Genomic DNA, 14,507 nt, shown 5'->3' on the forward strand with positions numbered 1-14,507 from the left:
GAAGCCTGCCTTTCCAGTTATCTTGCTTGTATCTGATCTCCTCGGGGACCAGATGTCTCTGTGATCTTCTCCAGCTGCACTGAGAACAGTGGTACCTCTAGTATGCCTCAGGATATGGTGCCTCCAAGGTGGCAGTCCAGCTAGGTGTCTGCTGTTCTGCGTGCAGTGTCTCCTCTATGATATCTCAGGATATGTTGTCTGATGCTCTGAGTTCAGTTGCTCCTCTGTGGCTCTGGGTTGAGTGGACCTTCCAGTATGTCTCAGGTGGAATCCGGGGTCCACACAACAGTAGACTGGGCAGAGTTCTGGTCTAGGCCTCAGATCCGGGAGAGGGGCGGAAGGGGAGTGCTAGTTCGTGGGGGTGGGGGTGGGTGTTGGGTATCTGCTGGAATCTGAGTGCTCACAGTACCCAGCTATGGGCTCAGGGCAGTGTGTGGGTTTTCCTACCTAGGCTGGCTGTGGGATCCGTGGAGCCTCCAGGATGTCTCGGGCAGAATCCCAGGATATATTTTCCCGATTTTATTCAATTGTTTATCTGTATTTTATTGTATCTAACCAAGTTTCTTTAAGATCACTATTTTTAATTCTACTTTAGGTAGCTTATAAATTTCCATTGGTTTGAGTTCAACTGGAGAATTATTTGTTTTTTATGGTATCATGATTCTTTGCTCTGTTCCTTTTATCTTTGTATTGGTGTCAATAAATTTTTCAGGTCAGTTACTTCTAAACATTTCTGAGTGTCTTTCTTAGGGAATCATTTTTATATGTAGATGAAAGCCATGGAACCCACTTAGAATGGCACAGTTGTTCTTATTGTGAGTGTGTATAATGGTATAGTATCTTTGTGAAATTTATTCAATTGTGTTTAGTGTATTTAATTGTGTACTTAAAATGTCTTTGTTGCAGGGCCTTGGCAAAATAGGCTAGGATTGTACAATGTCAGTAGCTTTTTGAATACGTATCTTATACACAATGGAAAGTTTTAGCTAAGGGTGTCATTTTTGTTGTTGTGTCTGAGATAACAGGAAGGAAGACACAGGTGCACTGTATTGTAGCCTGCAGTGCTCATAGTGGTTATGGTCTGAGATCCTGAATTTAGAGGTTTTGGCAACTACTGTAACACCTGGATCTTAAGCTGTGTGTTTATTATCTGGATATATAACCCACAAACCAAGGTCTTTGATTGTGAGATATATACTAGCAGCTTGAATATAGGAGGTAAAGATATAGCTATAGCTGACTTTTGAATGCAACACTGAAACATTGCTGGAGAAGATGGAATGCACTAGACCTGTAAATTTGGTTCCTAGAACAATAGTACACAATGGCAACTCAGGCTCCTGGGTACGAGCCACCACATGGTGGTACCTTAAGACACTGGGATGTTGTGACATTGATAGTAGATCACTTCACAAAGTTAAGTAGAATGACAAGAGGGACTTAAGAATGACAGAGTGCACCCGTGGCTTGGGTGCTGGAAGGCAGGCAATGAGTAATGTCCTTATTGTATGGTAAAGTAGAGCACCACAGCCACTCAGTCTTTGGAGCCTATTCCATCCAAGGAAACAAAGCACCACAAATGTTTGTCACTGATGGTAGGGTAGTTCTGTATAAATAATGCTTTGATTACCTGGGAATTAAGACAATGCATAAGTTTCTTGGAGAGGTACAATTGTTCAATTTGGCTAAAACACCAGTTCCCTGTGGGGCAGAATATTGTGTCAGCTCAAAAACCAATGCAATAACTGTTTTCATTAACTGAAGTTCTGGCTCTTCAGAATATAGGTCACTGCATCAGCTAATTGGGCTCTGTATTTAATATTTTCTTAAGAATTACAATTTAAAATTTTATATTAACATTCATTACTTATATATATTAATGGAATTCAATGTGATATATTTTTTATTCTTTAATCCTTTTTTTACAGCCCAGTCTTCATTCCCCTTCCTATCTGCCCCTCGACTGCTCCCCATCCCATATCTCCCCCCCCCATCTCCAAGAGGATGTCCCTACCTCCCATTGTCACCTAACCAGACCTCCCCACTCCCCAGGGCCTCAAGTCTCTCGAGTATTAGGTGCATCTTCTCTCATTGAGGACAGACCAGACAGTGCTCTGTTGTATATGTGTCAGAGGCCTCATATCAGCTGGTGTATGCTGCCTGGTTGGTGGAATACTTCTTAGCTATTGAGAACAAGGACATCATGAGTTTTGCAGGCAAATGGATGAAACTAGAAAATATCATCCTGAGTGAGGTAACTCTGACCTACAAGGACATACATGGTATGTATTCACTAATAAGTGGATATTAGCACACCCCAAAATTACAGAATACCCAAGACACAATCTCCAGAATTCAAGAAGTTTAACAAGGTGAAGGGCCCAAGTGAGGATGCCCCAATCCCTCTTGAGAGGGACAAGAAAGCAATCATGAGGGGCAGAGGGAAGAAGGGACCTGGGTGGGAGAAGAGACAGGGAGGAGAAGAGGGGAACAAGATTGATTTTGATACTTTAATATATGCATGCTGCATGAACTAGTTAAATCCAGCAGTCCTTTATCCACTCTTCTCAACACTGTCCAAAAGTCATGCAGTATGCATACATGTGGAGGCCAGAGTTAAGCATCAGATAGATGTATTCTCTATTGCTCTCCACCTTATCTTTTGAGACTGGATGCCTCATTATCACTAACTTGGAACTCACAGTTTAGCAAATATAGCTCCAGTATTATTTTGTCTTTATGTCTCTGGTGATAGGGTTACAGGCATGAGCAACAAAACTCAAAGATTGTTTTGTCATTTTTGCTTTTATATGGGTGCTGGAGATCCATACTCAGGCTATTGCCCTTGTATTATGGCTACTGACACATATGTCAAGCCCACAAATTTTCTTTACCCATCTGTTTATGATTTGCTAAACTCATTCTATATTTTTACAGTCTTTAAATAAACATGGGTATACAAGTATATCTTTAGCATGCTTATTTTAGTTACTTTTCATTTATGCACAGAAGTAGGATAACTAGACCACATGGTAATCCATTTTCAGTTTTTATGAATTCCCATACATTGGCAATAAATGGACTTATTCACATTTCCCCAATAATATATTAAAAGTTTTTTATTTACATCTTCAACACCACTTATATTTGTTTTGATCATAGCAATTATAACTGGCATGAGATATTATCTCTCACAACTGCATCTGAGTCTAGTTTTCTCAAAAATATTTTTTAAAACCACTGTGACCACATTGCTGTAGCAATGAATCTTCAATAATTCTCCAGTGCTACCCACGCCCACAATGTTGAGACTGCTCAGTGCAGTACTTAAGTTCCTCTAACAAGTCTCAGTCTCTCTATCCCTTTTCAGTTTGTATTAATTATAGACAATCCAGTCAAATCTGATTAATGATTTTGTTGAATAATGATTTGAATTGTAGATTTATAAAACTATTTAATAACCTCTATCCAGACTTTGTCTCAAGCAACCACAATAGGTATTCCTTCGAAAAAAATGCAGAGTGCCCAAACAAAACTGCCAAGATTCAAGTGCTAATATCTTTGTTGGTTTCATTGTTGTCTTTACCTTACTTCAAATGGAACAGATATTGGTTGGAAAGATATTATTTTGGTAAATTATTTCATATTAAAGATGGTGTAGATAATATTTGTATGGCCCAATATATGATGTGTTCAGGTTCTCCCTTAAGTTTCTGATTAACTTGTAATTCCACTCCCTGCTTTAAAGTGCCCAAATAGAGCACATAGGGGGGACCCATGACTCCAGCAATATATGTACGGGAGAATGGCCTTGTTGGGCATAGGTGGGACAGGAGATTCTTGGTCCCATGAAAAACGAACACAGAGTGGGGGCAGGAATGTGAGGGTGGGGAGGGAGTACTGGGGATGGGGGATAGGTGGGGGCACAGCCTCATAAAAGCATGAGGAGGGGAGATGGGATAAGAGGTTTCTAGGTAGTGGGAGGAAGTGGGGTAAGTGGATAAAATCTGAAATGTAAATATAATACCCAATAAAAATAATAAATAAAAACAATTCAAAAAAACATTGAGTGCCCAAATAATTTTTTCCATCATTTTTTACAGCTTGCTTCATCCTGTTCCCCTGTCTTGGTATATGCTTCTATCTATACACATCTGTAGTTTCTGATGAGAAATGATTACTTTCAAGATTGTTTTTGTTTTTTGCTTAATCAACTGATGTAGTTGTGTATCTCTAAATTTATGCTATATAGAGTTTACATAGCTTCTTGAATGTATACTTTCTGCCATTTATTTTTTTCACTGGACTAATGCTTTCTGCCATTATTTCTTCAAAGACACTTGAAAAATTTCACTCCTTTTTTTTTCTTTCTGAAATTCCCATTAGGTACACATTGATTTGCATAATAATTCTACATATTTTCTTCATTTTTATTCTTTCTTTGTATTGTTTATTTTATTAATTGTAGGATTGATTCATTTTAAAAATTGTAATATAATCAGTCATTTTACCCCTTTTCATTCACCTCTCCAATCCCTTCTGCATACTTCCAAGTTCTTTCTTTTAAAAAAGTTATTGTTTTACACAATCACATAATAAACACACATACATACAAACAAACACACACTCTCATGTGCAAGCACACACATATGTGAATGTAACCTACTCAGTCCAATTAGTGTTACTAATGATTTCAGAGTTGACCAATTGGAGGTTCATCTCTGGAAAGACTATTTAGATTGGTAATCTCAATTCTTCTATCTTAAATTAGAATAATTCTTTGATATTTTGAACCTTATTTATGTTTATAGTGAGATTTATTTCACTTTGTAGTTTCAATTTTAACATTTTAGTAGACTGTTTTGAAGTTTTCTCTGAACTGATTTGTCTTTTTAAGAAAAAATTTTTTCTTTTTTTTATTTGTAGTTTTTATTGGATATTTTATTTATTTACAATACAGATGTCATCCTTCTTTCCCATTTCCCTTCCCTAGAACCCCCTATCCCGTTCCCTTTCTTCTTTATGCTTTTATACTGTTTTGAGTACATGCATGTATTAAGGTCAGTTCTAGGTTGAGGGGCTAGCAATATAACAGATGCAAATAGTCAAGTGACAAGCAATACAATAAACACAAATAGTAAAAAAAAATGCAAGGCATTAAACCCAATTATGTGAACACTCCCATGATCACTGTTTCTAAGGGCTTATCAGGATGATCAAAGTATCCGAGCCTACTTCCCTGTCCTAGCCCAAAGTCATCTTCATGTCTGAAGCCTACTTCCTTGTTCTAGCCTAAAATTTAGATTCCTGTCTGAAATTACTTCTTTGTTCTAGCATAATATTTAGGTTCACACATGCTCCACTATATTCATGGCAGCCTTATTTATAATAGCCAGAAGCTGGAAAGAACCCGGATGTCTTTCAACAGAGGAACGAATACAGAAAACGTGGTACATTTACACAATGGAGTATTACTCAGTTATTAAAAACAATGACTTCATGAAATTCTTAGGTAAATGGATGGAACTAGAAAATATCATCCTGAGTGAGGTAACCCATTCACAAAAGAACATACATGGTATTCACTCACTGAAAATTAAATATTGGTCCAAAAGCTCACAATACCCAAGACATAACTCACAGACCACATGAAGCCCAAGAAAAAGGAAGACCAAAGTGTGGGTGCTTCGGTCCTTCTTAGAAGGAGTAACAGAATACTCCCAGGAGCAAATATGAGACAATGTGTGGGGCAGAAACTGGAGGAGAGACTATTCAGAGACTGCCCCACCTGGAGATCCCTCCCAGATGCAATCACTATATGCAAAAGAATTAGTCTTAACACACATGGTATGCACTCACAGATAAGTGGGTATTAGCCCAAAAGATTGCAATACCCAACTCACAGACTACATGAAGCTCAAGAAGAAGGAAGACCAAAGTGTGGGTGCTTCAATTCTTTTTAGAAGAAGTAACAAAATACTCATGGGAGCAAATACAGAGAGGAAGTGAGGATCAGAAACTGGAGGAGGGGCCATCTGAAGATTGCCATACCTAGGGATCCATCCCATGTGAAGTCAACAAACACAGACACTGTTGTGGATGCCAGGAAGTGCATGCTGACAGGAGCCTGATATACCTGTCTCCTGAAAGGCTCTGCCAGAGTCTGACATATACAGATGTGGATGTTCACAGCTAACCATTGAACTGATCATGGGGTTCCCATTGGAGGAGTTAGAGAGAAGACTGAAGGAGCTGAAGGGGTTTTCAGCCCCATGGGGAGAGCAACAATACCAACCAACCAGAGCTTCCAGGGTCTAAACCACCAGCCTGGGGGCACATAGGAAGGGATACATGGCTCCAGCTGTATATGTAGGGGAGGATGGCCTTGTTGGGCATAGGTGATAGAGAAGGTCCTTGGTCCAGTGAAGGCTGGATGTTCCAGTGTGGGGGAATTAGAGGACTGGGAGGTGGGAGTAAGTGGGGGCACATCTTCATAGAAGCAGGAGGAGGAGGCATGGGATAGAGGGTTTCTGGGTGGGAGGGTGGTAATGGGGATAGGGGATAACATCTGAAATATAAATAAACTATCCAATAAAAATTATTCTTTAATCCTTTTTTTTTACACTCCAGACTTTATCTCTCTCCCAGTCCACCCTCCAATTGTTCCACATCTCACATCTCCTCCTGACTCCCTCCCCTGTCTCCAAGAGGATGTCCCAACCCCACCCCAACCCACCAGACCTTCCCACTCTCTGGGGCCCCCAAGTATCTCTAGGGTTAGGTGCATCTTCTCTGACTGACACCACACCTGGCAGTCCTCTGCTGTATATGTGTTGGGGGCCTCATATCAGCTGGTGTATGCTACCTGGTTGGTGGTTCAGTGTCTGAGAGATCTTGGGGGTCCAGGTGAGTTGAGACTGCTGGTCTTCCTATAGGGTCACTCTCCTCCTCAGCTTCTTCCAGCTTTTCCTTAATTAAACCACCGGGGTCACCAGCTTCTGTCCATTGGTTGGGTGTAAATAACTGTTTCTGACTCTTTCAGCTACTTTCAGAGGGCATTCATGATAGACTTCTGATTGTAAGCACACGATAGCATCAGTAATAGTGTCATTCTTTGAGGCCTCCCCCTGAGCTGGATCCCAATTTGGGCCTGTCACTGGATCTCCTTTTCCTCAGGCTCTTCTCCATTTTTTTCCTGCAATTCTTTCAGACAGGAACAATACTGGGTTAGAATTTTTGACTGTGGGATGGCAACCCCATCCTTCCACTTGGTGCCCTTTCTACTGGAGGTAGACTCTACAAGTTCCCTCTCTCCACTGTAGGATATTTCATCTAAGGTCCATCCTTTTGAGTCCTTAGAGTCTCTTACCTCCCAGGTCTCTGGTACATTCTAGATGGTCCTCCCACCTCCTACCTCCCAAGATTGCCTGTTTCCATCCATTCTGCTGGCCATCAGAACTTCAGTCATGTTCTCCCCATTACTTGATCATTTTCTTCTCTTCCACTCCTTGTCTACTTTCCCATCCAGGTCCCTCCCTCCCTCCCTCCTCCCTCCCTCCCTCCCTCCCTCCCTCCCTCCCTCCCTCCCCACTCCCTTCCTCCCTCCCCTCTCCTGTGATTACTTTCTTCTCCCTCCAAGTGGGATCAAGGCATCTTCACTTAGGTCCTTTGGATTGTTAGCCTTCTTGAGTTCTGGGGATTGTATCCTGGGAATTCTGTACTTTTTTGGCCAATACCAACTTATTAGTGAGTACATACCATGAATATCCTTTTTGGGTCTGAGTTACCTTATTCAGGATGATATTTTCTAGTTCCATCCATCTGCCTGCAAAACTCATGATATCCTTGTTCTTAATAACTGAGTAATATTCCATTGTGTAAATGGACCACATTTTCTGTATCCATTCTTCTGTTGTGGGACATTTGGGTTGTTTCCAGCTTCTAGCTATGACAAGTAAAGCTACTATTAGCATCGTGGAAACACTTGCCCCTGTGGCATGTTGGGGCATCTTTATTGGCACAGGAATAAATTTCCTAAACAGAGTTCTAATGGCTCAGGCTCTAAGATCAAGAATTGATAAATGGGACCTCATGAAACTGGATAGCTTCTGTAAGGCAAGAGGCATAGCCAATATGACAAATCAGCAACCGACAGATTGGGAAAAAGTCTTAACTAACCTCACATTCAATAGAGGGCTAATATCCAAAATATATAAAGAACTCAAGAAGCTAACCACCAAGAAACCAAACAACAAAATCAAAACATGGGGTATAGAACTAAAGAGAGAATTCCCAAAAGAAGAATCTCAAATGGCTAAGAAGCACTTAAGGAAATATTCAAAGTCCTTAATCATCAGGGAATTGCAAATAAAAACAACCCTGAGATTCCACCTTAGACTAATCAAAATGGCTATGATCAAAAACTCAGGTGACAGCACATGTTGGCAAGGATTTGGAGAAAGAGGAACACTCCTCCATTGCTGGTGGGATTGCAAACTGGTAAAGCCACTCTGAAAATCAATCTGGAGTTTCCTTAGATAATTGGAAGTCCCAGCTATAGCACTCTTGGGCATATACCCAAAAGATTTGTGTCTTTAAGATGATATTATTTTCATACTTTTAGGCATTTTAAAAAATAATTTTCCTTGGACCTTTGAATATATTCTACATAACTAATTCGATTTCTCTGCTTAGCAAAGTTACTCTCTAGCATTTATTTTCTCCATTTTCCCCTCTAATTCCTGTATTTCTTGCTTCTCATCCATCATATTTTTTCTTTATTTAACTACTACAATTACATAATGCAAGTATTCTAGGACTTAGATTCTTGTCACCTCCCATAGTATATTGTTGCTGTTACTTACAATTTTGTTTCATTGATTTCAGCCCGAATTTGATTATTTCTTGGTGGTATTTGAAGTATTATTTCTTCTTGTTTTTTTCCTAGAAATTTCATTTTTGTCATTGAGTTACTAATATGAAATCTCTCCAAGTCTTGTGGAGGCTCCCATTGCTATGAACATGTCCTTTAGACATTGCCAGCATCGTGTCTCAGGTTTTAATTTGCTGTGTTTTTTCCACCCACATATAAAACATTTTAAATTTATTTCCTTCCTGATTTCTATCTCAACTTAGTTTACATTAAGTACAAAGTCATTCTGTGACCAAGTTTGTGAGCTTTTTGCCATTTTTATTGTTTTTGATAGCTAACATTAATCCAATGTAGTAAGATAAGATGTAGGGTGTTATTTTAATTAAAAAAAATCTTTGTCGCATTTGTGTCCTGATATGTGGTCGATTTTGAGAAAAGCTCCATGTACTGCTGAGAAAAAAGTACACACACAGAGAGAGAGAGAGAGAGAGAGAGAGAGAGAGAGAGAGAGAGAGAGAGAGAGAGAGACTAATTCTGTTAGGTGTATTTGATTTATGATACTATTAAACTTCATCATTTTTATGTTTAGTTTTTGTCTGGATGATCTGTTTATTGGTGCAAGTGCGGCATCAAAGATACCCACTATCAGCTATCACTGTGTTAGTGTAAATATGTAGTTTTAGCTGTAGTGGTGCTTTTTATTTTTTCTGTGAACTTTGATGCACTTGTGTCTGGTGCATAAATATTAAAATCTATACTATACTCTTTGTGAATTTTTCTTTTAATAAGTATGTACTGTCTTTCCCCATTTCTTTTAATTAATTTTGGTTAGATGTTATTTTACCTTTTCCATCCAGTACCCTTAGATGATGATGTATATTTCTTGGATGCAGCAGAAAGATAGATATTGTTTCTAATTCAATCTGATGGCCTATACATTTTTATTGGGCAGTTGAGACAATTAATATTTAGGAGTAGTAATGAGCAGTAGTACATGTTAATTCCCATTATTTTGTTGTACTGTGTTTTTCTCCTCTTTGAGTCACTGTTATGGGATTAATTTTTCATATAGTTAGCTTTTATGAAAGAAAAATTTGCAGTTATTATATAAAGTGATACTACTTGTCTATTTTTAATTTTAATGTATTCTATAAAAAATATATATAAATACATTGATAAATATATTTTATAAGTAATATTGTTCTATACAGTACATATTATGTGGATTTTAAAAAAATAAAAAGGGAAGTTTTCTATTGTATTTTTAAAACATTTATTTGGTATGTCTTGTTCTTTCAATGGATCTCTTAGTGACACATCAACAATGTGATTTTGTCTCCACACTATTATTGGCTAAGCAAGTATAGATGTGTCCTCAGAAGTTTCATGTGTCGGAACCTGTATACTTTTCAGAAAAATGGAGGGACAGATTAATTAGTTTTCTGCTACAAAGAGAGACCCTGAAATGAGATTACATCACAAAATAATGAGGAATTTTTTTTGAATTTGTATTACCCTCTCTAATGTCACACTTAACAAAAGATGGATTATCATTTCTATTTTTACTTTTAGAGTGCTGTTTTTGCTGTAAAACTTTTTGATCAAGATATATGTTATCTCATGGGCGTGAAGGATTTATTGTTTTGAACATATTTTTATTGTTTTAATAACTGTTTTAATACTGAATATTATAAATAGCAAAAGAATACAAACAAATGAATCACTTATTTAGACACTAAATATTATTGGTTTTGTTTATTATTTATTTATTTATTATGTTATTTATTTATTTATTTATTTATTTATTTATTTATTTGAGATAGGGTTTCTCTTTCTAGCCCTGGCTGTTCTGAAGCTCACTACATAAGGCTGACTTCGAAGCCTTAAAATAAAATAAATTTTAAAAAGTTTACTGACATCAATAAATGATACAATTCTACTTGTAGGGAACTAAGGTTCCAGACACTTGGACCCCACACTCTTGTGTTGTCAGTGCCATTTCTAAAAATCCTTTTAATATGAAAGATCCACTTGGGCCATTTACTTATTTTTATTACCCTATTACCAAATAGTTATTGTTGAAAATAATAAATTTCATATTTTTATTCATATTCTTTGTTCTTGGAAAATAGCCAAACTTAAAAAAAACCCTAGATGTCACAAATAAGGCAAAGTATGCTGTCTTTTCTGTTTTTGCATGTAAAAATTATTCTTTTAAAACAATAGGAACACAGAGGAAAAACATTATATCCTTTAAAAGAAAAATAAAACAAATGATTCATAATGGAAGGTGATGAAGAAATACAGTCTTCATCACATTGTGTAATTTTTCAAACTATCAATTTCATTGATAGATGTTTTTCTATAAAATAAGAAAGTGGGAAAATTTTACTTTCTTTACTTTCTTCATTCTTTGGCATTTTGATCCTTGTTCATAACTTTGGATGATTGGAAACTAAAGAGACCACTCAGTGAAGCCAGACCAGGCAGTCCTCTGTTGTACATGTGTTGGGGGCCTCATATCAGCTGGAGTATGTTGCCTGGTTGGTGGCTCAGTGTCTGAGAGATCTTGGGGGTCCAGGTTAGTTGAGACTTCATATGAGGTCACCTTCGTCCTCAGCTTCTTCCAGCTTTTCCCTAATTCAACCACAGGGGTCTCCAACTTTAGTCCAGTGGTTGGGTGTAAGTATCTGCCTCTGGGAGAAGACATGCCTAACCCTCCAGAGATTTGAGGCCCCACGTGGGGGTGGGGGTGAGGGATGGGGACAGCCTCTTGGTGACAGGGAGGAGGAGGAATGGAATGAGGAACTGTGGAAGGGTGGACCTAGAGGAAGGAAAGATTAGATTGTAAGAAAAAAATGAAAGTTATTTAAAAAAAAAAAAAAGAGATCACCCAGAATCAAGTACAATTTTATCATTTTGGGTGATTTACAGCACATATAAAAAAACTGGTCAGTTTGTCTTAATGCAATATTTTCCTTTGAAAGTCTTCTAAAATAAATTTTTTTTTAGAGTTCATATCCACCGAAACTAACTTACTTCTTATGACAGCAGGTTCCTCTTATGGGGCCTCAAGAAGTGTCCCTGTGCTAATAAATGTCTATGCAACAAGCCTCTCTGGGATTCAGGAAAATGAACCTCTCTTCCAGTTATAAATTGTATTTTTCTTCCTGAAGAAGACACTTCAAGGTACAATTCAAAAACTTTTAATGGAAAATATGCAAAAATTGTCTCCCTTCAAAGACTGATTTATTCCTATTCATGAAGGCTCATTTCCTCTTTCATTTTACTGATTACAGTTTTAAGAACCCTTAAGAGAGAAATAATTCTTTTGAAATTACTCTCCACCTTCGTTTGTGCACTTGTTGCCCTAATCCACATTCTTATTACCTTATACTTAAGTTAGTAATATATCCTCCCCAAAGCTCTCATCATCCAGCTCTGCCTTCTAAGTGTTCTTTTAGGGAATTGTAGAGATAAAAAGTGTTGGATCAGAATCTTGCCTCTCTTATTTGCTTGCTTTCCCATCCTTAAGAAGTTAATTACTCTTCTGGTTTCAATTAAGTAACAGACAAGACAGGCTGTATTATCAATTCTTACTTCATAGGAAGGATTCAATGAGATAATATGTATAAATTGGCTTTATTATTGACACTGTACCAAAAATATTCATAATATTTTTCATTCCTCTGCCTTGGTTTTTATAACTTCTTGGATCTGATTATTTCCATGCTCTGTTTACATGTATCTACAAAAAAATCTCATTATACCCTGTTTTCCAAAATACCTTGTGCTTCAGAAAAGTGTTTTGCTTGGTATCTCTCAATTACAGACATGGCTATTTTTCCCTTTTGTATTTGATAATATTTTATTCTTTCTTAAAACTACTTACTTATTTCTCCTTAAATTTGCTATTCTTCAGCAATGCTGATGTTTTACTGTGGCTTTGCTATATTTGCTTAAATTCGATACACTTGTCTTTATATGTTAGTATGTTTATTTAATCACAGTTTTCAAACTTTACTTTTTGATATTATAATTACATATATCTATATATGAGAGCACTTGAAGAAATATGAGTCATGAAACAATGACTTTGAGAGAGCAGTGTTTTTCAAATAAAAGGGGCTGGAAGGCAGAAAGGGAAAGATGAAAATGTTATATTTACATTTTAATTTTTTAAAAAATAATAAAATTTCAAGTTAAACAGAAAACAACCTAACTACCTACCATAGTCTCATCTAAAAATAATTACTACTTTTGCAATCACAGATTTATTTTGTCACATCTAGAGTCTTAAAATTGATAACTTTAAAAATTTAGAGAAATGTTCCTTGCACTCCTGAAAATACTAAAGTCTGACAGTCTTCCAGAATGATGTGTTCTATTCTTTGGGAAGCACAACTTAATGTAAACAACAACAACAATAGCAAAAACCCTTAACATTAAAAAATGCCCCCTTTTTAAAAAATTGGATATTTTCTTTATTTACATTTCAAATGATATCTCCCTTCCCAGTTTTTTCCCTGGAAACCTCCTGTCCTATCACCCCTACCCCTGCTTCCATTTGGGTGTTCCCCCATCCACCCACCCACTCCTGCCTCCCCTACACTGGGGCACCGAGCCTTCACAGGATCAAGAGCCTCTCCTCCCACTGATGCCAGATAAGGCCATATTCTGCTACATATGCAGCTGGGGTCATGGTTCCCTCCATGTGTACTCTTTGGTTGGTGGTTTAGTCCCTAGGAGCTCTGGGGGTCTGGTCAGTTGATATTGTTGTTCTTCCTATGGAGTTGCAAATCCCTTCAGCTCCTTTAGTCCTTTCTCTAACTCCTCTACTGGGGACCCTCGTGCTTAGTCCAATGGTTGACTGTGAAAAAAAACCTTAATATGTACTGAGCATCCAGGACTTACTTACTTTTCAAACAGATTCATACTGTGGTCACACGAATTAATAACAGATTATATGTTATGCTATGTTTTCTACTTATTGACAACAGAAGTTATAGTTCTAAATCCCATCACCTTCACTCAGCATTGCAAAAAGCTGATAATTATTTTATTTCATTAAGTATTTGTTGGGTAATTAATTATAAAATACTTCACAGTGATAGTTTATGGATATACAGACAGAAATCAGAGTGTTTAAGAAATGGTTTATCCAAGAGTTTGTGTTGACTGGTTCTAATCCAAAAATATTTGAGGTCAAAATTCACTTTTGTGTTGTAGTTTTTACTCAGTAGTTGAGGAAATATTGGTGTTAGTTTAAAAGGGTCCATACTATGGCATATTACTCCAAACTATAAATGTAAAACAGAAAGTTAGGCAAAGATATAACAGTTCAGTCACAAAAATCATTAATCTAAAATGACATACTATAAAAAGATCCCTTTCACTATCAGTAGAGTTGAAACTGGCTCTTTTTTTAGTAGACTCTTAAAACGAGGGACATCTATAGCCATAATAATTAAATCATGCTGGATGCTTAAGAAAAATTGAGATTTTCCTGATCTTAATTTCAGATAGATTCTCTTAAAAATAAAATAGATGTTAATGAATAATCTCAATAATAGCTATTATTACTTATTGAATGCCACTTTTAGAGTACCTAAAAACATTTGAAGTCTAATTGTAA

This window comes from Arvicanthis niloticus, chromosome X (genome assembly GCF_011762505.2).
Source record: "Arvicanthis niloticus isolate mArvNil1 chromosome X, mArvNil1.pat.X, whole genome shotgun sequence".
NCBI classification, from domain to species: Eukaryota; Metazoa; Chordata; class Mammalia; order Rodentia; family Muridae; genus Arvicanthis; species Arvicanthis niloticus.